Source organism: Leucoraja erinacea, unplaced genomic scaffold (assembly GCF_028641065.1).
Source record: "Leucoraja erinacea ecotype New England unplaced genomic scaffold, Leri_hhj_1 Leri_1327S, whole genome shotgun sequence".
Classification (NCBI taxonomy): domain Eukaryota; kingdom Metazoa; phylum Chordata; class Chondrichthyes; order Rajiformes; family Rajidae; genus Leucoraja; species Leucoraja erinaceus.
In genome coordinates this window covers 32413-41165 of record NW_026575591.1, presented here as the reverse complement: position 1 = coordinate 41165, position 8753 = coordinate 32413, and the positions used below count along the sequence as shown (strand labels likewise).

Below are 8753 nucleotides of genomic sequence, written 5' to 3'. Positions count from 1 at the left end.
CCGAATTCCTAAATATCATAAAGTAAAACTTGATACTTACTCAGGTAAATAGGCCTATAGATCCAAAGGAATAGATGAATTCAAATGACTGGTATAAAATTAACGCTTATGTAGTCCAATAAAGTGTGTGTGCGCGTGTATGTGTATGTTTTTTTTTCGCTATATATTTCCAATATATATATACATATTCAAATTGGGTTTCATATTCAATGCCTGATTAGACACCATGGTTACCCTGTGCATATCATACGCAAAAAAAAATAACTTAAAGTTTAAAATAGGCCTATTATCCATAGGACGTAGATAGTAATTTATATATGACTGGCCTAAACTAAAGCTTATTGTAGTCCAAAAAAAAGTGTAAAATTGATCATCAATCTGTAACTAACATTGGATTTTGACACCTGGTGTGGGGGGCACATATACGTGATCTCCTTTCTGTAATTAAATATTCCTGTTTGAAAACTGTTCCTTGACCAGAAACTCCTGCTCTCGGGGCAATACAAGTGTGCTTTCTGGCTACCATGAGAGTGAAATCAGCAGGAAAGAGTTTTGTTTCGTTTGAAAGACCGTGTCTGTGCAGCAGAGTGTGCGATTTGCATTCAGGCCCTCGGAAGTAGATTTTGAGTAGATTTGCAAAGTAGCCAGGATCGTCGATGATCAAAGCGCCTTCTTTGTAACGGATTCCACGTGTGAAGGCATTGGCCATCGGTGGCATCCCACAGCAGTGTCTTTTGAATTCTTAATGAACAGCATCCTCTTCAAACCAAGAGATTGTATAAATGAAGCATTAAAGTCAATGTAAATATCACTAATGTATGGGTATGATAATGATAACTGGAAAATGTATTGCATAATTATTATATGCACATGAAAAGCATCTTTTCCATTGATTTTTGTTCTTGCGTAAAATAGTAGATATAGCTCTTAGGGCTAACATAATGAGTTTACTGTAGATGTAGCTCTTAAGGCTAATGGTAGAATTGAAACATAGTTGGTCTCACCTGAGGGAAGGCACCCTCCTTCATTGTGGAGACACGAGGAACTGCAAATGCTGGCTTACAAAAAAAACCCACAAAGTGCTGGAGTAACTCGGGGGATCAGGCAGCATCCCTGGAAAACATGAATAGATAACCTTTCTGGTCTGAAGAAGGGTCCCAACCAGATATGCCACATACCCATGTTTCTCCAGAGATGCTGCCTGACCCGCTGAGTTACTCCAGCACTCTTGTGAAAACGTCACCTATCCATGTTCTACAGGGAGGCAGAGATGCTGCCTGACCCCGCGAGTTACTCCAGCATTTGGTGCCTTCCTTCATTGTATTGCTCTCTTGGTAATAATTCAGAACCATTCAAGATCTCAAAGAACTGCTGATGTTGGTTTATATCAAAGAAAGACACAAAGTGCTGGAGTAATTCAACGGGTCAGGCCAATATAGCCGGAGAACAAGGATGGGCACCTATCTATGTTCTCCAGAGATGCTGCCTGGCTTGCTGAGTTACTCTAGCACTTAGATCTAAGATCTACAGCAATAATGATAAACCTTAATCCTTTACTCTAAGCTTCATACTATTACAACCATGGACACAACTACTACACTGCCAACTGACAATTATTGAATACCCTTTGCCTTGAACTCCCATCCCACATGTTATTGGCCTTCAGACCAACCCCAAATCCATTTCCTAGGCTGGGTTATTCACTGACCTGTGAGATGTGCAGCAAAATGTTGGGAACTCTGTACCTTCGGACCCCCTGATAAGAACAAAAGCAAAGTTAGAAACAAGGAATTACAGTAAACGGAGCAGTCATTGCCAACGTTCTTGATGAGAAAGAATCTCTTTGGATCGGGCAAAATGGTAGTGAGCAATTCAAATTCAAATTAGCACCAACTTTCAAAGTGAATTAACATTTGGAAAGAAATGAAAAACTCGCACTATTCACAATTTGTTTTTGAAAGTTGTCGACACTCGTGTGTTTAATAACGGAACTGCCTGCATCGTAATATTATTTCTGCCTGTTGTTCAGTCTCAATTTGTGTCCAATCAGTTGGCAAAAGGTTTCCCCTTTTTGGATCATAAAATCAAGAGTGTTTTATTGTCGTATCTCCCGAAACAGAACAATTAAATTCTTACTTGCAGCGGCACAACTGATATATAAACAAAGTACCCTGTAAAACCCATAACAGAAAAAATTTGGAGAATATATATATATATATATATATATACATGTGTGTGTGTGTGTGTGGGTGTGTGTGTGTGTGTGTGTGTGTGTGTGTGTGTGTGTGTGTGTGTGTGTGTGTGTGTGTGTTTGTATGTGTGTGTGCGTGTGTGTGTGTGTGTGTGTTTGTGTGTGTGTGTGTGTGTGTGTGTGTGTGTGGTGTGTGTATATGTATATTAAATTGTTTTTATTTGTTTGTTTTTTATATATTAAATGTAGAAATGTAGCATATATATATCTATATAACATCTAAAATATGTAATATAATAAGAGATATCTATACTCTCAACTGGGATATATATCTATATATATATATATATATTAGATATATATTACGATCGGTGGGTGGGCACTAGATCTATATATATTATATATAATATAATAAGAGTAAAAAATATATAATATAATATATATATCTTATTATGTTATATATATTTAAAATATAATACCAAACAACAAATAAACTGACAATAATAGTGAAAAGTCAAAAATAATGCCCCTGTCTACATAGTTCAGAATCCAATTGGGTTTAAAAGAATGACAGTTAATTCCAGGTAACAGGTTCTGATCGATTAATTCAGTAGATTGCAAACTCTGATATAAAATTCTCTGTCACGCATGATAATTAATCCAAGATTATACTCACCAACCATCTTTGCCGGTGAACTTTCCTCTTTCTGAACCTAATAAAATCAAGAAAAAGATTGCTTTCAATTTCTGCTTTAAAGTCAGCAAAAGTATTTTTGTCATTCAGTGTAACATATAGAAAAGAGTGCGAACCTGTTTGATTTTCTCGAATTGCATCTTGAGTTGAATTAAGTATGTGGTGCCCAGTGCCAGACACGCCAGTATTATTAACGATAGGATCAGTATTGCAACCGTACATACTTTCTGCCAGTCCTTCTTAAGTTGCTTCTGCCTTGGTGGCAACACTGGGGGCGTAGACGCATTGGGATACCGAGAGAGATTGGGATTGCCATCCACAGTGTAAATCTGTGCTGGCCGATAACGATCTTCCATGATCAGCTTCTGATCCAAAGTGCTGCTCAGCGGCCTTCAATAGCTGGCCCCCTTAACGCAGTGTTCTTGCTTGAGTTCACTGCAGGGTAACTCGCCAACCTTCAGTCCCTCATGCGTCCTACTGCTGTGACACTCAACATGGGAGTTTCTTATATATTGTGAAGCCCGGTCGTTAGGGTAGTACCCACACTTGGTCCTGACCACCTCCTAAACCAAGTGGAAAACTGCAAAGTGACTTTCCCAACCAGTCACGGTCATGGTGAAAGACTAAACATTCCACCTGTACCCCTGAGAACCTTTTTGTATAAATACACCCAGTCAAACACTTGCACTGAATCCATCAGAATTTCCAGCTTGACTCTAAGCCCCTCTCACCACAAAAGAAAACATTTGCTCAGCTCGGTATGTGGGAGAGGCTCTTTTTGTGCTGCTCCTGTCACCTTTCGTGGTGTTTTAATTAAGACGCTAATATGCAGCATTTCCTGCCTGCAAAACTTACAATGTGCAGGGGCTTTTTAGTTTAGAGGTACAGAGCAGAAATAGTCCCACCGAGAACACGTCGATCATGCGCGATCAGCCCATTCACGCTAGTTCTACGTTATGCCACCTTTCTCAAGACCACTCCCTACACACTTTACAGAGGGACAATTAACCTACTCTGGGTCTTACAGCGCAGAAACCCATGTTTGTCCTGACTACGGGTGCTGACTGTATAGAGATTTTGTACGTTGACCCGCGTGGGTTTTCTCTGGGTTCTCCGGTTTCCTCCCACACTCTAAAGACGTGCAGGTTTGTAGGTTAATTGGCCCACTGTAAATTTTCCCTAGTGTGTCGGATGGACCTAGTGAACGGGTGATCGCTGGTCGGCACAGACTCGGTTGGCTAAACAGCTTGTTTCCATGCTGTATCTCTAAACTAAACTAAACTAAACTAAATTACCTCTAAACTAAATGAAAGCACCTATGCGGAGACTGAGGCAGGCAGGACGGGTAGCTTTTGACATATACTGAAGATGATAAGGGATATTCAGAGAATAAATAGATTAAACTCCTTCCAAAGGCAGACAAGTCAGTAACCAGAGATTAAAGAACTAAGCAGAAGAGGAGGGTTTTAATTAGTTTAGCAATTAGCTTAGCAATATAACATAAAAACAGACCCTTTGGCCCACTGAGTCCACACCAACCATTGATCACCCATTCAATAGACAATAGACAATAGACAATAGGTGCAGGAGTAGGCCATTCAGCCTTTCGAGCCAGCACTGCCATTCAATGTGATCATGGCTGATCATCCCCAATCAGTACCCCGTTCCTGCCTTCTCCCTATATCCCCTGACTCCGCTATCTTTAAGAGCCCTATCTAGCTCTCTCTTGAAAGTATCCAGAGAACCGGCCTCCACTGCCCTCTGAGTCAGAGAATTCCACAGAATCACAACTCTCTGTGAGAAAATGTGTTTCCTTGTCTCCGTTCTAAATGGCTTACCCCTTATTCTTAAACTGTGGCCCCTGGTTCTGGACTCCCCCAACATCGGGAACATGTTTCCTGCCTCTAGCGTGTCCAAACCCTTAACAATCTTATACGTTTCAATAAGAATCCCTCTCATCCGTCTAAACTCTAGAGTGTACAAGCCCAGCCGCTCCATTCTCTCAGCAAATAACAGTCCTATTCACACTAGTTCTATGTTATCCCACTTTCTCATCCACTCCCTGCACACTAGGGGGCAATTTACAGAGGGCCGATTAACCAACAAACCCACACGTCCCCAGAACGTGGAAAGAAACTCACGCGGTCATAGGGAGAATGTGCAAACTCCGCACAGACAGCACCCGAGGTCAGGATCAAACCCATGTCTCTGGTGCTGTGAGACTGCAACGCTACTAGTTGCACAACCCTGAATCAACTTTAGGTTTTTTATTGTCACATGTACCGAGGTACAGTTTTGCAAGCTATCTAATTAAATCTGATAATAACACATATAAATACAATCGTCAAAACTGAAGTACAGTGGGCAGAGCAAAGAGGAAGATACAGAGTGCAGAATATAGTTCCCAGCATTGTAGCGCATCAGTTCCATAGACAAAGTTCAATGTCCACAATGGGGGTACCGGAGGTGAATCGAACAGTACCCTAGCTTATGGAAGGACCATTCAGAAGAAGCTTTAGACTTTAGAGATACAACACAGAAACAGGCCCTTCGGCCCACTAAGTCCATGCCAACCTGCACACTAGCACCATACACTAGTTTAAGTAATGAGTTAGACACAAAAAGAGTAACTGCGGGTCAGGCAGCATCTCTGGAGAAAAAGAATAGGTGACGTTTCGGGTCGAGACCTTTCTTCAGGCTGAGAGTCAAGGGGGGAGGGAGGGAAACTAGGGGTGTGCAAAGGTTCAGAACAATCAGAGATTTACAAGTTACAGACAAGTTTCAAGATTATGAAGCGACCACAATGACTAGTGTGGGGGAGGGAACGAGAGAGAGGGAAAGCAAGGGTTACGTGAAGTTAGAGATATCAGTAGTAAAGGGCCTGTCCCACTGGGTGATTTATTCGGCGACTGCTGGCATCATGGAACTGACGTATCAGGTCACTGAAAACGCCGCAACGTGATGCGGCGTGACACGGCATGATGACGTATTGACGCGCAATGTTTCCTCAGGTGTCGCAACAATTTTTTTTGTCGTCGCTGGATTTTGAAATGTTCAAATAATTGGCAAGAGGAACAGGCCTTTTACTGTTTACCGCTGGGCTGTTAGCTGCCCAAGCAAAATATGAGATGCTGTTCCTCCAATTTGCATTGGGCCTCACTCTGACAGTGGAGGAGGCCCAGGACAGAAAGGTCAGTGTGGGAATGGGAGGGGGAGTTAAAGTGTTTGGCAACGGGGAGATCACATAGGTCTAGTAATTAGTTTTTAAGAAGGAACTGCAGATGCTGGAAAATCGAAGGTAAACAAAAAAGTTGGAGAAACTCAGCGGGTGCAGCAGCACTATGGAACGAAGGAAATAGGCAATGTTTCCGGCCCGAAACCCTTCTTCAGACTGATAAGGGGTGGGAATTAGAACGGAAAAAGGAGGAGGAGGAGCCCGAGGGCTGAGGGAGAGATAGGAAGGGGAGGAGACAGCAAGGGTTAACAGAATTGGGAGAATTCAATGTTCATGCCCCCAGGATGCAGACTCCCCAAGCGGAATATGAGGTGCTGTTCCTCCAATTTCCGGTGTTGCTCACTCTGGCCATGGAGGAGGCCCAGGACAGAGAGGTCGGATACGGAATGGGAGGGGGAGTTGAAGTGCTGAGCCACCGGGAGGTCAGGTTGGTTAGTGTGGACCGAGCGGAGGTGTTCGGCGAAACGATCGCCAAGCCTACGCTTGGTCTCACCGATATAGATCAGCTGACATCCAGAGTAGCGTTGGGACACAAAAAGCTGTAGTAACTCAGCGGGACAGGCAGCATCTCTGGAGAGAAGATATGGGTGCCGTTTTGGGGCGAGACCCTTCTTCAGTCTGAAGAAGGGTCTCGACCCGAAACGTCACCCATTCCTTCTCTCCAGAGATGCTGCCTGTCCCGCTGAGTTACTACAGCTTTTTGTATCAATCTTTGGTTGAGACCAGCATCTGCAGCTCCTTCCTGCACAATGAGTTGTTGGGATTTCACCGCCGTCCCAGAGAGGGAAGTGGGGGAGGATTGAGTGGAACTTCCAGTGGGAGCTGGAGGAATACTTGAAGGAATAAAAATAATTGGAACTTGGTGATGCGAGGCAGAGTGAAAGTAATTAGAGCTGGCACAGTCCTGGCCTCTTCCTGTGCTGCATGCAAGTTGGAGCATATAGTGGGCAGAAATTAGATAATGAAAGGTTCACCCCTGTAACTACAAACTGCCTAATTTCATTTAATCTTGCTTTCCGCTGTGGGAAACATCTTTACACAATTACCTTGCAGATTTAATTTGAGAATACAGCTCTCTACATTACTACACCCACATACAGTAGCTGTGAACTTCACTTTCATGTCCTCTGTGCTAAATCGTGACACGAGAATGGGGTTGTAAATGCCATCTCACTAATAAAGGCTTCAAAGGTTCTTTATTGTTATGTGTATTAAGGTACAGTGAGATTCATCCTTTACCAACAGATCAGTAAGATCATTGCCATAGATAAGTACATAGTTAAGCAAATGACGCAAACATTATGTGGTGGTGCATCAGTAGAGATGCTGCCTCACAGCACTAGAGACCCCAGTTCGATCCGGACTACAGGTGCTGTTTGAACGGAACTTGTGCGTTCCCCTGTGACTGTGTGGGTTTCCTCCGGGTGCTCCAGTTTCCTCCCACACTCCAGGTTTGCAGGTTAATAGGCTTCTGTGAATTGTAAATTGTCCTTCATATATAGGATAATGCCAGTGTATGGGGTGATCGCTGGTCGGCACGGACTTGGTGGGTGGAATGGCCTGGATCTACGTTGAAGATAGACACAAAATGCTGTAGTAACTCAGTGGGTCAGGTATCATCGCTGGAGAAAAAGAATAGGCGACGTTTTGTTTCGAGATCCTTCTTCAGACTGAGAGTCAGGGGAAAGGGAAACTAGAGGTATGAAAAGGTTCAGAATAAATCAGAGTGAACCTTTCCATATCTCTAGTTTCTTTCCCCCTGACTCAAAGTCTGAAGAAGAGTTTCGACCTGAAATGTCACCTATTCTTTTTCTAAGAGATTCTGCCTGTCCCGCTAAGTTACCCCAGCTTTTTGTGTAAACCAGCATCTGCAGTTCCTTCCTACACAGTTTCCACGATGTATCTCTAAAGTGTAACGGTGAGATCATAGAGTGTAGGATTTAGAAAAATACAGCGCAGGAACCACCTTCTGCCCACAATGTCCATGTGGAACCTGATGGCTGGAGCAGGTAGACAAGGTGGGGAATAAACTGGAGTTGTGGAAGCAGCCCTCCCTCTCTATAACGGGGAAAAATGTGGTCATCAGGTGTGAGGTGCTCTCGGGGTTGCTGTACTTGGCATAACTGTGGCCTGTCCCTCCCTCCTCCACCACAGGGATCACCCGGGCCGTATTCCAGTTCATCTGGGGGTCAAGGATGGACCGGGTGCGACAGGCCACAATGCACAAGTCGGCAGACAACGGAGGGTAAAAGCATGCCCAACGTCGCCCTCACCCTGATGGCCACCTTTGTGTGTGGCTGCAACAGATGGAGTGTAGAGCCAAGGCACGTGGGCACCAAGTGTCACTACCTGCTGAGGTTCTACCTGTCCCTGGTGTTGCGAAGGATGGGCCTGGCGCAGCTGCCACGCAATGTACCAGTCAGCTGGACATTGCCGCCTCATCTGTCATTCGTGGAAAGGTTCTTCCAGACCAACATCTTTGACCACAAGTCCATCGGGCAGTGGTCAGCACGGAATGTCCTGTAGGCACTGCAGGGAAAGGACTCGATGGATCCGGTGGCGTGGTTCCCAGAGCAGACAGCCCAGCTTGTCTGGCAAAATGCCTCATCGCAGAACTCACCAACAAGCACCAA

The 8753-nt window shown here is 44.0% G+C and overlaps 1 pseudogene; it reads right to left on the bottom strand.

Moving 5' to 3' along the window:
- Positions 1-389: 389 nt before the first annotated feature.
- Positions 390-3380, bottom strand: LOC129715695 (tumor necrosis factor ligand superfamily member 6-like; annotated as a pseudogene).
- Between the last annotated feature and the right edge of the window lie 5373 nt (positions 3381-8753).